The following is an 8,854-nucleotide window of genomic DNA, read 5'->3' on the forward strand; positions in this document are numbered from 1 at the left end:
AGAACTCTGGACAGAAAGTTACCTTGAGCAAAAGCAAGAGTGTTGGTATTCACAATAATTTCCAGCTCGCCCATCTCACAGGCAGCTCTTCCTCAAACACTATTTTGGAATAAACCAAGTTTGTTCCTGTTTCAGGTCCTTTTCAGTATCTTTTGCCTCCTCTTTGGATTGTTATTTTTAAAAATTATCATTAACATAATTTAATTAATTTGAATTAAAATTATTATATGAAATAATCTTGCATACTGAAGAGTGTATAAAGTGTGTATATACTGGTGAAGAATGATAACAAAAGGCACATCCTGTTCCTACACCTCAGCTTAAGAAACAGTTATCGGTATATTTGAAGCCCCCGGGAACCCCTTCATGATTGGGCCCCTTAAACCACAGGTTACCCACTCTCCTAAACTTTGAGTTAATTTGAGTTAACCATTCTGAAGCTTTAAAAAAATTACCCATATAGGTATCCCTGAACAGGTATCATTTAATTTTGAAAACTTGAGTAGCAAGCACACAGCTAGCTGTAATACTGTAATATTGCTACAGCTACATGGAAGCTCCCAGGAGAGAAGACAAACAGAATAGTCTCTGGGTTATAGTGTGACTTCAGCATCCATGAAAATTTACCAGAACCCCTCCAAGACAACATCCTGAGTGAATCCTGGGGAAAAACAGGGTGCAACATCATCAGGGCATTGGTAGGAGGATAGCAGGAGGCAGGTATTGGGCGAGGGGTGGCAGTAGGAATGTGGTCAGGGGAGTGTACCACTCAGTTTTTAATCTGCCTCTAAGCTCACCGTGGCCTAAGAGTAGATCAAAGCAGAACATTTATGTGCGGAAGAACTAAGACTCCTTAGTTGATCCAGGCAGCAAGGCTCATGGGGAGAGAGGAAATTTTATCAATACATGGCCCAAGATACATGATATACAAATTAGAATCTGGGTTAAGTTTACCTTGGTATTCAGTCCTCAGGTAAAAAGAAGGGACAATGGGAGGGGACATCTCAGTAATTACAGTCCTCAATGTGTCTGTCTCTTGGATAACACTGTTCCACCTCTGACTGGTGGCCAAGAGGCAAAGTTGGCACCCAGAATCTCCCTGCACCATTCTCCCGAGGGTTCTGTTTGTCTGCCTTCTGCACTGTAGCTCCTCTTTCCTCCCTCCTCTGACCCCCAGTTTCTAGGTTTTCTCCCTTGTGGAGTCCATTCTCCAGGAGCTCCTTGAGAAAGCAGCTAGGTAAGAGGGAAATTTTTTTGAGATGTTTCATGAAAAATGTCTTCATTCTATCCTCATATTTACTACATGACTTGGCTAGGTATAGAACTCTAAGTTGAAAATCATTTTCCCTTGGCATTTTGAAGCTTTTCAAATATAGCATTTTCACTATTTTTTATTCCAGTGGTGCCATTGAGAAGCCTGAAGTTGTTCTAATCCCTGGTCCTGTGTATGTAATTTTTCTTTCTTTCTCTTGAAACTTGTGGAATCTTTTCTTTGTCCCTTGTGTTCTGGAATTTTACAATGATGGGCCTTGGTGTGGGTCTATAGTCATCTACTTGTTACCCAATCATCCTTTTCCATCTGGAAATTGTGTCCTTCAATTCTGGGAAATCTTCTTGAATTATTTAATTGGGGATTCTTTTCCATTCAGTATCTTTGTTTTCTTTTTCTGGAGCCCCTATTATTCAGATGTTGAACCTACATGCTCGTGCTCTCATTTCCTCTTTTATTGTCATCCCTATTTTTTTTTTTTTTTGCTTTGCCTTCTCTGCTTTCTCCAACTTCATCATTCCTTCTATTGAGTTTTTCATTCTTGATGTAATGTCTTTGATTTCCAAGAGTTCTTTACGGTTCTTTGAATCATTTCTTTCTATGGCATCCTTTTCTTGTTTCATGGATGCAACATCATCTCTTTTCCTTTTGAAAATACTGATGATAATTTTTTTTTTTTTTTGGTATCTTATTTTATTTTTTTTATTTTTTGAGACAGAGTCTCGCTTTGTTGCCCGGGCTAGAGTGAGTGCCGTGGCATCAGCCTAGCTCACAGCAACCTCAAACTCCTGGGCTTAAGCGATTCTACTGCCTCAGCCTCCCGAGTAGCTGGGACTACAGGCATGCACCACCATGCCCGGCTAATTTTTTCTATATATATTTTAGTTGGCCAGATAATTTCTTTCTATTTTTTTAGTAGAGACGGGGTCTCACTCTTGCTCAGGCTGGTCTCGAACTCCTGACCTTGAGCGATCCGCCCGCCTCGGCCTCCCAGAGTGCTAGGATTACAGGCGTGAGCCACCGCGCCCGGCCCTGATGATAATTTTTTAAATTTAGTTTTTGGTGTCTTTTTTGTGCACGGTATATTCCTCCAAATTACTTTTTTTTTCTGGCTTGTGTTGGTCCTTTTATTTCATGTGAGAAGCTTTAAAAAAAAAACCTCTCTAAAACATGTACAACTTATTTTTTAAACAGCTTTATTGAGGTATAATTGATATACAAAGAACTACATACAATTAATGTGTACAATTTTATGAATTAGGACATATGCTAACACTTGTGACATTGTCACCACAATCAAGATAATAGACATATCCAACACCTTTCAAAGTTTCCTTGTGTCCCTTTGTTTTGTGTGTTTTGTTTTGTTTTTGTGGTAAGAACACTTAACATGAGCTCTATATCCTCTTAAATTTTGAAGTGCACAATACACATTGTTAACTGTAGACATTATGTTGTACAGAAGATCTTTAGAATTTATTCATCTAGTATAACTGAGACTTTATATTCATTGAACAACACCTCATCCCACCCCGCGACCTCTTCCCTGGCAACCACTATTGTATTCTCTGCTTCTGTGAGTTTGACTATTACAGATACATCATATAAATGGAATCATGCTGTATTTGTTGGGTGACTGACTGGCTTATTTCACTTAACATAATGTCTTCCAGTTCATCCATGTTCTCAAAAATAGCAAAATTTCCTTCCTTTTAAAGATTAAATAATATTACATTGTATGTGTATAGACATTTTCTTTATCCACTCACCTGTCGATGGACATTTTGATCATTTCAGTATCTTGGCTATTATGAATAATGTTGCAGTGAATATAGGAGTGCAGATGTCTCTTTGAGACTCTGATTTCAATTCTTTTTGGATATATACCCAGAAATTGGATTGTTGGATCATATGGTAGTTCTATTTTTAATTTTTTGAGGAACCTTCATACTGGGTTTTTTTTTATAGCTGTTGTATCATTTTACATTCCTACAAAGAGTGTACAAGGGTTTCAATTTCTCCACTTCCTCACAAATGCTTATCTTTTTTTTTTTTTTAAGAGACAGGCTCTCACTCTGTTGTCCAGGTTGGAGTTCAGTGGCCTGATCATAGCTCACTGCAGCCTCAAACTCCTGGGCTCAAGTGATCCTCCTGCCTTGGCCTCCCAAAGTGCTGGGATTACAGGCATGAGCCACCACACCTGGCCCAACGCTTATCTTTTTATAAGATATTATCCATCCTAAAAGGTGAAAAGTGATATCTTATTATAGTTTTGATTTGCATTTCTCTGATAATTAATGATGTTGAGCATTGTTTATATACCTATTGGCCATTTGTATGTCTTTGGAGAAATGTCTGTTCAAGTCCTTTGCCCATCTTTAAAATCAGGTTATTTATTTATTTATTTGCTATTGATAGTTGTAGGAGTTCTTCCTATCCTTTGGAAATTACTCCTTAATCAGTTATATGGTTTGCAGACTTTTCACTCTGTTGATTGTGTCCGTTGCTGTGCAGAAGTGTTTCTGTTTGTTGACTCCCACTTGTCTATTTTCACATTTGTTTCAATTTGTTGTTGTACTTTTGGTCTCCTATACAAGAAATCTTGGCTAAGACCAATGTTAAGAAGCTTTTCCTCTGTTTTCTTCTAGCAGTTTTATACTTTCAGTTCTTATGTTCAAGACTTTAATCCAATTTGAGTTGATTTTTGTGTATGGTATAAGGTAGGGGTCCAAATTAATTTTTTTGCATATGGATATCCAGTTTTCCCAACACCATTTGTTGAAAAGATTATTCTTTCCCCATTGTGTATTCTTATTCCCTTCATCAAAGATCAGTTGACTATATATGCATGGGTTTATTTCTGGGCTCTCTATTCTATTCCATTCATATATGTGAGAAGCTTTCTTTAGCTATTAATATTTGACATTAGTAGTTTGTTCATGATGAAAAGTCTAGTCTGAAAGGCTGTTGCCAGCAATCTGAGAGCCAGATGGGGCAAGATGGTTGGAGTCTCTGCATTCACTCTGCATCTGGCCTGGGGATCCCCCTGTTTCTGGTGTGGTACCCATGCCCTCTGACATTCTCCAGATCAGACTCTCTGGAAGATAAACCTCCAGTTTCCTGTGTAATCAGGGAGGGGATCCAGGGATTTAACTGCTTTTCAATTTGCTTTCAGTCAGTTATCCTTATGTTGGTCTTCTCCTCCATCTTCAGTTCCAGTGGTCCCTGGTTCTGGCAGTTTCTGAGCCTTTTGTTTTCTCCAGTGTAAGTTGGGTTGGATCTCAGCTTTCTCAGGCCTGCTAAATCAGTTACCACTCATCCATCTATTTTCCAGCTTCTAAAATTATGTTGCTCTTTTTCCTCTCTTGTCCTCTTTTCCTTATGATTTTATGACTGAAAGAAAGAAAAAGAAAAGAAAATCTGTTTAGTACAGTTTGCAGATGGAGCAAAATTAGTTGCGTGCGTACTATCTGTCCTCTTAGCCTGGAACCCACTCATAAATATACACATAGCTGCCTCCTTTGTGCCTTTTCTGCTTCAACTTAAATGTTGCCCCCTCAGATTGGCTTTCTCTGACCACTCAAACGAAACTAGGCCCCATCATCATAGCATTTCCCACTACCTGGTATATTCTTATTTATTTATGGCCTTTCCCCATTCTAAAATATAAACTCCATAAGAACAGGTACCCTGATCTCTCCCGTCCATGCTATATCCCCAGCTCCTAAAATGGTACCTGGCACATGGAAGAGTCTCAATAATTGTGTTTGGAAATAATGTTTTGAATATCAAATGAGTTTCAATCCTGTGTGCAATGTACCCTGGGTAAAAGAAATAAAGACTGCCACATGTGAAGAGGGAGCAGGGAGTATGTAGAGAATAAGACAGAGTCTGCGTGCAAGTGTCGCAGAGCATAAGGAGCAAGAGAAAATGCAAAGAGCAGGAGAGAAACAGCAGGAATCTAGAAAAGGCTGCACTTGAAAACCATGCCCTTGGCTTGAGTCAAGGTCATCCTGGGTTTCTGCTGAGCTTCCAGGATGAGTGGGGCTGACACCCCAGAGCAAAGGGGACCGGGGGTGGGGGTCGGGGGGACTACAGGAAGCAGGGAGAAAAGCAGACCCTGCAGGCATCTCTGCCTCTTCTTTAATTGTTACCAGAGGAGTGGAGGGCAGAAAGAGGAAAATGAACCTGTGCAGCTCCAGAGAAGCAGGGAGGACAGTGGGAAGCCCTGTTCTGCAGCAGAGCTGTGTGAGGTCAAGTTACATTTGGTATGGAAGCTGCTGCCTCCCATTTTATGTACCAGGAATCCTTATCATCACCCAGGGACACTTCAGATGATGTTCACATCCCTGGAGGTACTGAGTTTTGTGTGACCTTTCTTTCATTAAAAAAAAAAAAAAAATTACAGGTGTTTATTGTAAGAAATTCAGACAACAAAAACTTGTATAAAGTAAAAAAAAAAGTTACTAGCTTTTAGCTCAGCAGATTAAGTCCAGTTTGTTTCCTTCCTTCCTTCCTTCCTTCTCTCTCTCCTCTTTCTCTGTTTTTTCTTTTCTTTTCCTTTTTCTTTTCTTTCTTTCTCTCTCTCTCTTTCCTTCCTTCCTCTTTCTTTCTTTCCTTCCTTCCTTCCTTTCTCTCTCTTTTTTTCCCTCTTTCCTTCCTCCCTCTCTCTTTCCTTCCTTTCTTTCCTTCCCTTTTCCTTTCTTTCTTCTTTCACATGGCCCAAAATTCCAAAGTCAAAAAACAGTATAGAGTGAAAAGTGCCCTTTCCAACCTCTGAAGTCTTGTCATCTGAGGCTACTATTATAAATAAGTCTTTGTGTTCTTTCAGAAATATTCCCTGCCCATCCGGGTTTTCTTTTGGACACTATTAAATAGTAACAGAATTACTCAGAGCATATGCACAGGTCTTTACTCTGAGAGATCCAAGGCTAAGAGCTTGGATTTTCATTTTCTTCCATAAAGAAACAGCAGTAGCAGGAGTCGGTGTGACTCACGAGAGGGAGGGATCTCCTCTGGGTTCTTTGGCAGACCACTAGAGTGAAAAGGAACTGTGGTGGGAGTAGGATGTGGTCTGCCAGGTGTCAGGTGCTTTTTATTTAGGACAGAGCTCTTCTTGCTATAAGGAGGGATGGCTAGGGACGGTCTAGAGATGGCAAAAGAAATCATAGCTGTCGTTTGTGAGTAAAACAAAGTTTCAATGTTGCAGATAGGGGGCCTTCTTTAAGGACATTGTGTGGGATTTAAACTTGGGAGAAGAAAGCTGTTTTATGTGAGCCACCCAAGGTATATATATCTTCATAAAAGGGAGTCACTGCACAGCTTAATTGTAGGGGTCCAAAATCAAAGAGGGAGCACAACAAGACAGCTAGTGGGCTCCCAGGTGGCATGCCAGGAGATTGACAGCAATAGGGTGGGGCCCAGGTCTGGGAATTAAGTTAGACTGGATCTGACATTTGATTGTGAAGGTGGAACACCTCAAAAAAGCAGATGAGGGAGGAGCTGGCAAGTCAGGAAGATCAACAAAGCAGAAGATCCAAATGGAACTATACAGCAAAGGGACAATCTTGAAAGAAAACTAGGCCGGGCGCGGTGGCTCACGCATGTAACCCTAGCACTCTGGGAGGCCGAGGCAGGAGGATTGCTTGAGCTCAGGAGTTTGTGACCAGCCTGAGCAAGCGTGAGACCCCCGTCTCTACTATAAATTAAAAAAAAAAAAAAAGTGGTTGAAAGAAAACTGGGAGAGGCAGAAGGGTCTGCAGCCAGATTATCTGGGCTCAATCCTGGCTCCAATACTTCTTAGTAGTGCGAACCTGGGCAAGTTACTTAAACTCTTTATGCCTTAGTTTCCTAATAGGGATAACACCCAGGGAAAGATGATAACTTTCATTGGAGTATTGTGTGATCAATTGAGCTAAGCCATAGTGAGGGTTTAGGAGCAATTCCTGGCACCTAGTCAGCTAACTCAATGCTTTTCAGCCATTATTATTGTTAATAAAGGCCTGTTCAGGCCTGTTTTGCTGGCACACAAGTACTTGGTGATGAATCTGGAAAGGCAGAATCATAGATGGATTTCAGGTAGTGGTAGGAGAGGGAAAAGGAAGGAAAAGGGAATGAATAACAGCATAGCAAGAACACACCAGGAGAGTGAGGAAAGAGCATTCAGGATGGGGCTATTTCAGAAAAAACAGCCCTGTTGCACGTCCACATTGTTCAAAGCGAGACCGTGTAAGAGAGTGTCTCTTGGAAATTAAATGGAGAAAATTTAATTTTGGTTGAGGAAGTATTTTTTTGTGTGTGTGCTCATGGAGAACTCAAACTATATTGCTAAGGAGGCTGGTCACGTTGCACAGAAGGAAACCAAGATCTATAAAAAGTCTGGAGACTTGGGATCAAGTCCTAACTCTGTCCTAAGTTGCTGATACGATATTAAGCCAAGTCAATTGATACTGTTTCATTTTTAAAAGGGCCCCAAACTATTCCTAGGCTCCACATGTATTCAACATTCTCTCATTTTAACCCAGGAGCAGGGTCTCAAGAGAACTTGAGTTGCTTCCCTCACCTCTAAGTCCCCTCCCCTCAAAAAAACCATTAAAACAAAGAGCATCTGGTGTTCCTTTCACTTTCCCCAGCTCCCTGGCCAAGAGGAGCAAGGTTTCTAAATGTTGGTTTTGGGAGAGAGCTACTTCTTTTTCTTTTCCCATCCACTTCAGGAAAGTTTAGGTTTTCATTTTTTCCCTACGGTCTGCTTAGAGTTGCTTTCAGACTGAAGTAGGAAGAAGTAATGAAAAAAAGTGAGATTTGCTGAAAGGAAACCAAGCTTGCTTTGCCTGATTCTTTGGAAGGTTGGACAGGTAGGTTGTGATTGTTCAGGTTCAAACTACTACTTTAAGAAATACTGCCCTAGAGGGTGGAATCTAGCCAACTAGTACTATAAAAGACTGATTCTTTAAGGGCTCAGGACACTGTACGTGCTGATAGGCTGTCTCATATAAATGGGCCAGAGGCAGCTTGCAAACCCTCAGATAAATGGCATCTCAATTTGGATACTGGACTAGGGGATGTGCTGGTCTTAAAAACGTTGGTCCTGACTCTGTGGCCCTGAGGGAAGGCCTGGATGCTTAGAAAAAAAATCTTGAGGATATGCCTGCTTGCCCAAGGGCTGTGGACCTGCATCTAGTTTGCTCATCATCTTGTCAGTCATTTTTTTTTTCTTTTTTTAAAGATAATAAAATCTGAATTCAGAAGCACTAAAGCCAGAGCTTTTTCCAGAGGCGACGGTATATTATCTCTAGGGTCCTGTACTAATGATTCCATCCTGGTCTAGACCGCACAAGGACCCTCCAGCTAGCCTGGAGGGGTCCGTCCGCACTGCAGGGCGAAAAGCAACAACTCAGCTCCAAACCCAAAGGTTCTACCATCAGCCAATCGCGGCCCGGTGCTTCTCAGGACAGCCAGACACGCCTACGGGCAGTGAATGACACTAAGGGCAGCCTATCTGCGCGGAGAAGGCGCAAGGGGTAGCGTCAAAATTAGCCAATAGAATGGAAGCAGTTGTTATTGGGAGGGAGGAAGACGCCCGCT

The sequence above is a fragment of the Eulemur rufifrons genome, chromosome 3 (genome assembly GCF_041146395.1).
Source record: "Eulemur rufifrons isolate Redbay chromosome 3, OSU_ERuf_1, whole genome shotgun sequence".
In the NCBI taxonomy this organism is placed as follows: domain Eukaryota; kingdom Metazoa; phylum Chordata; class Mammalia; order Primates; family Lemuridae; genus Eulemur; species Eulemur rufifrons.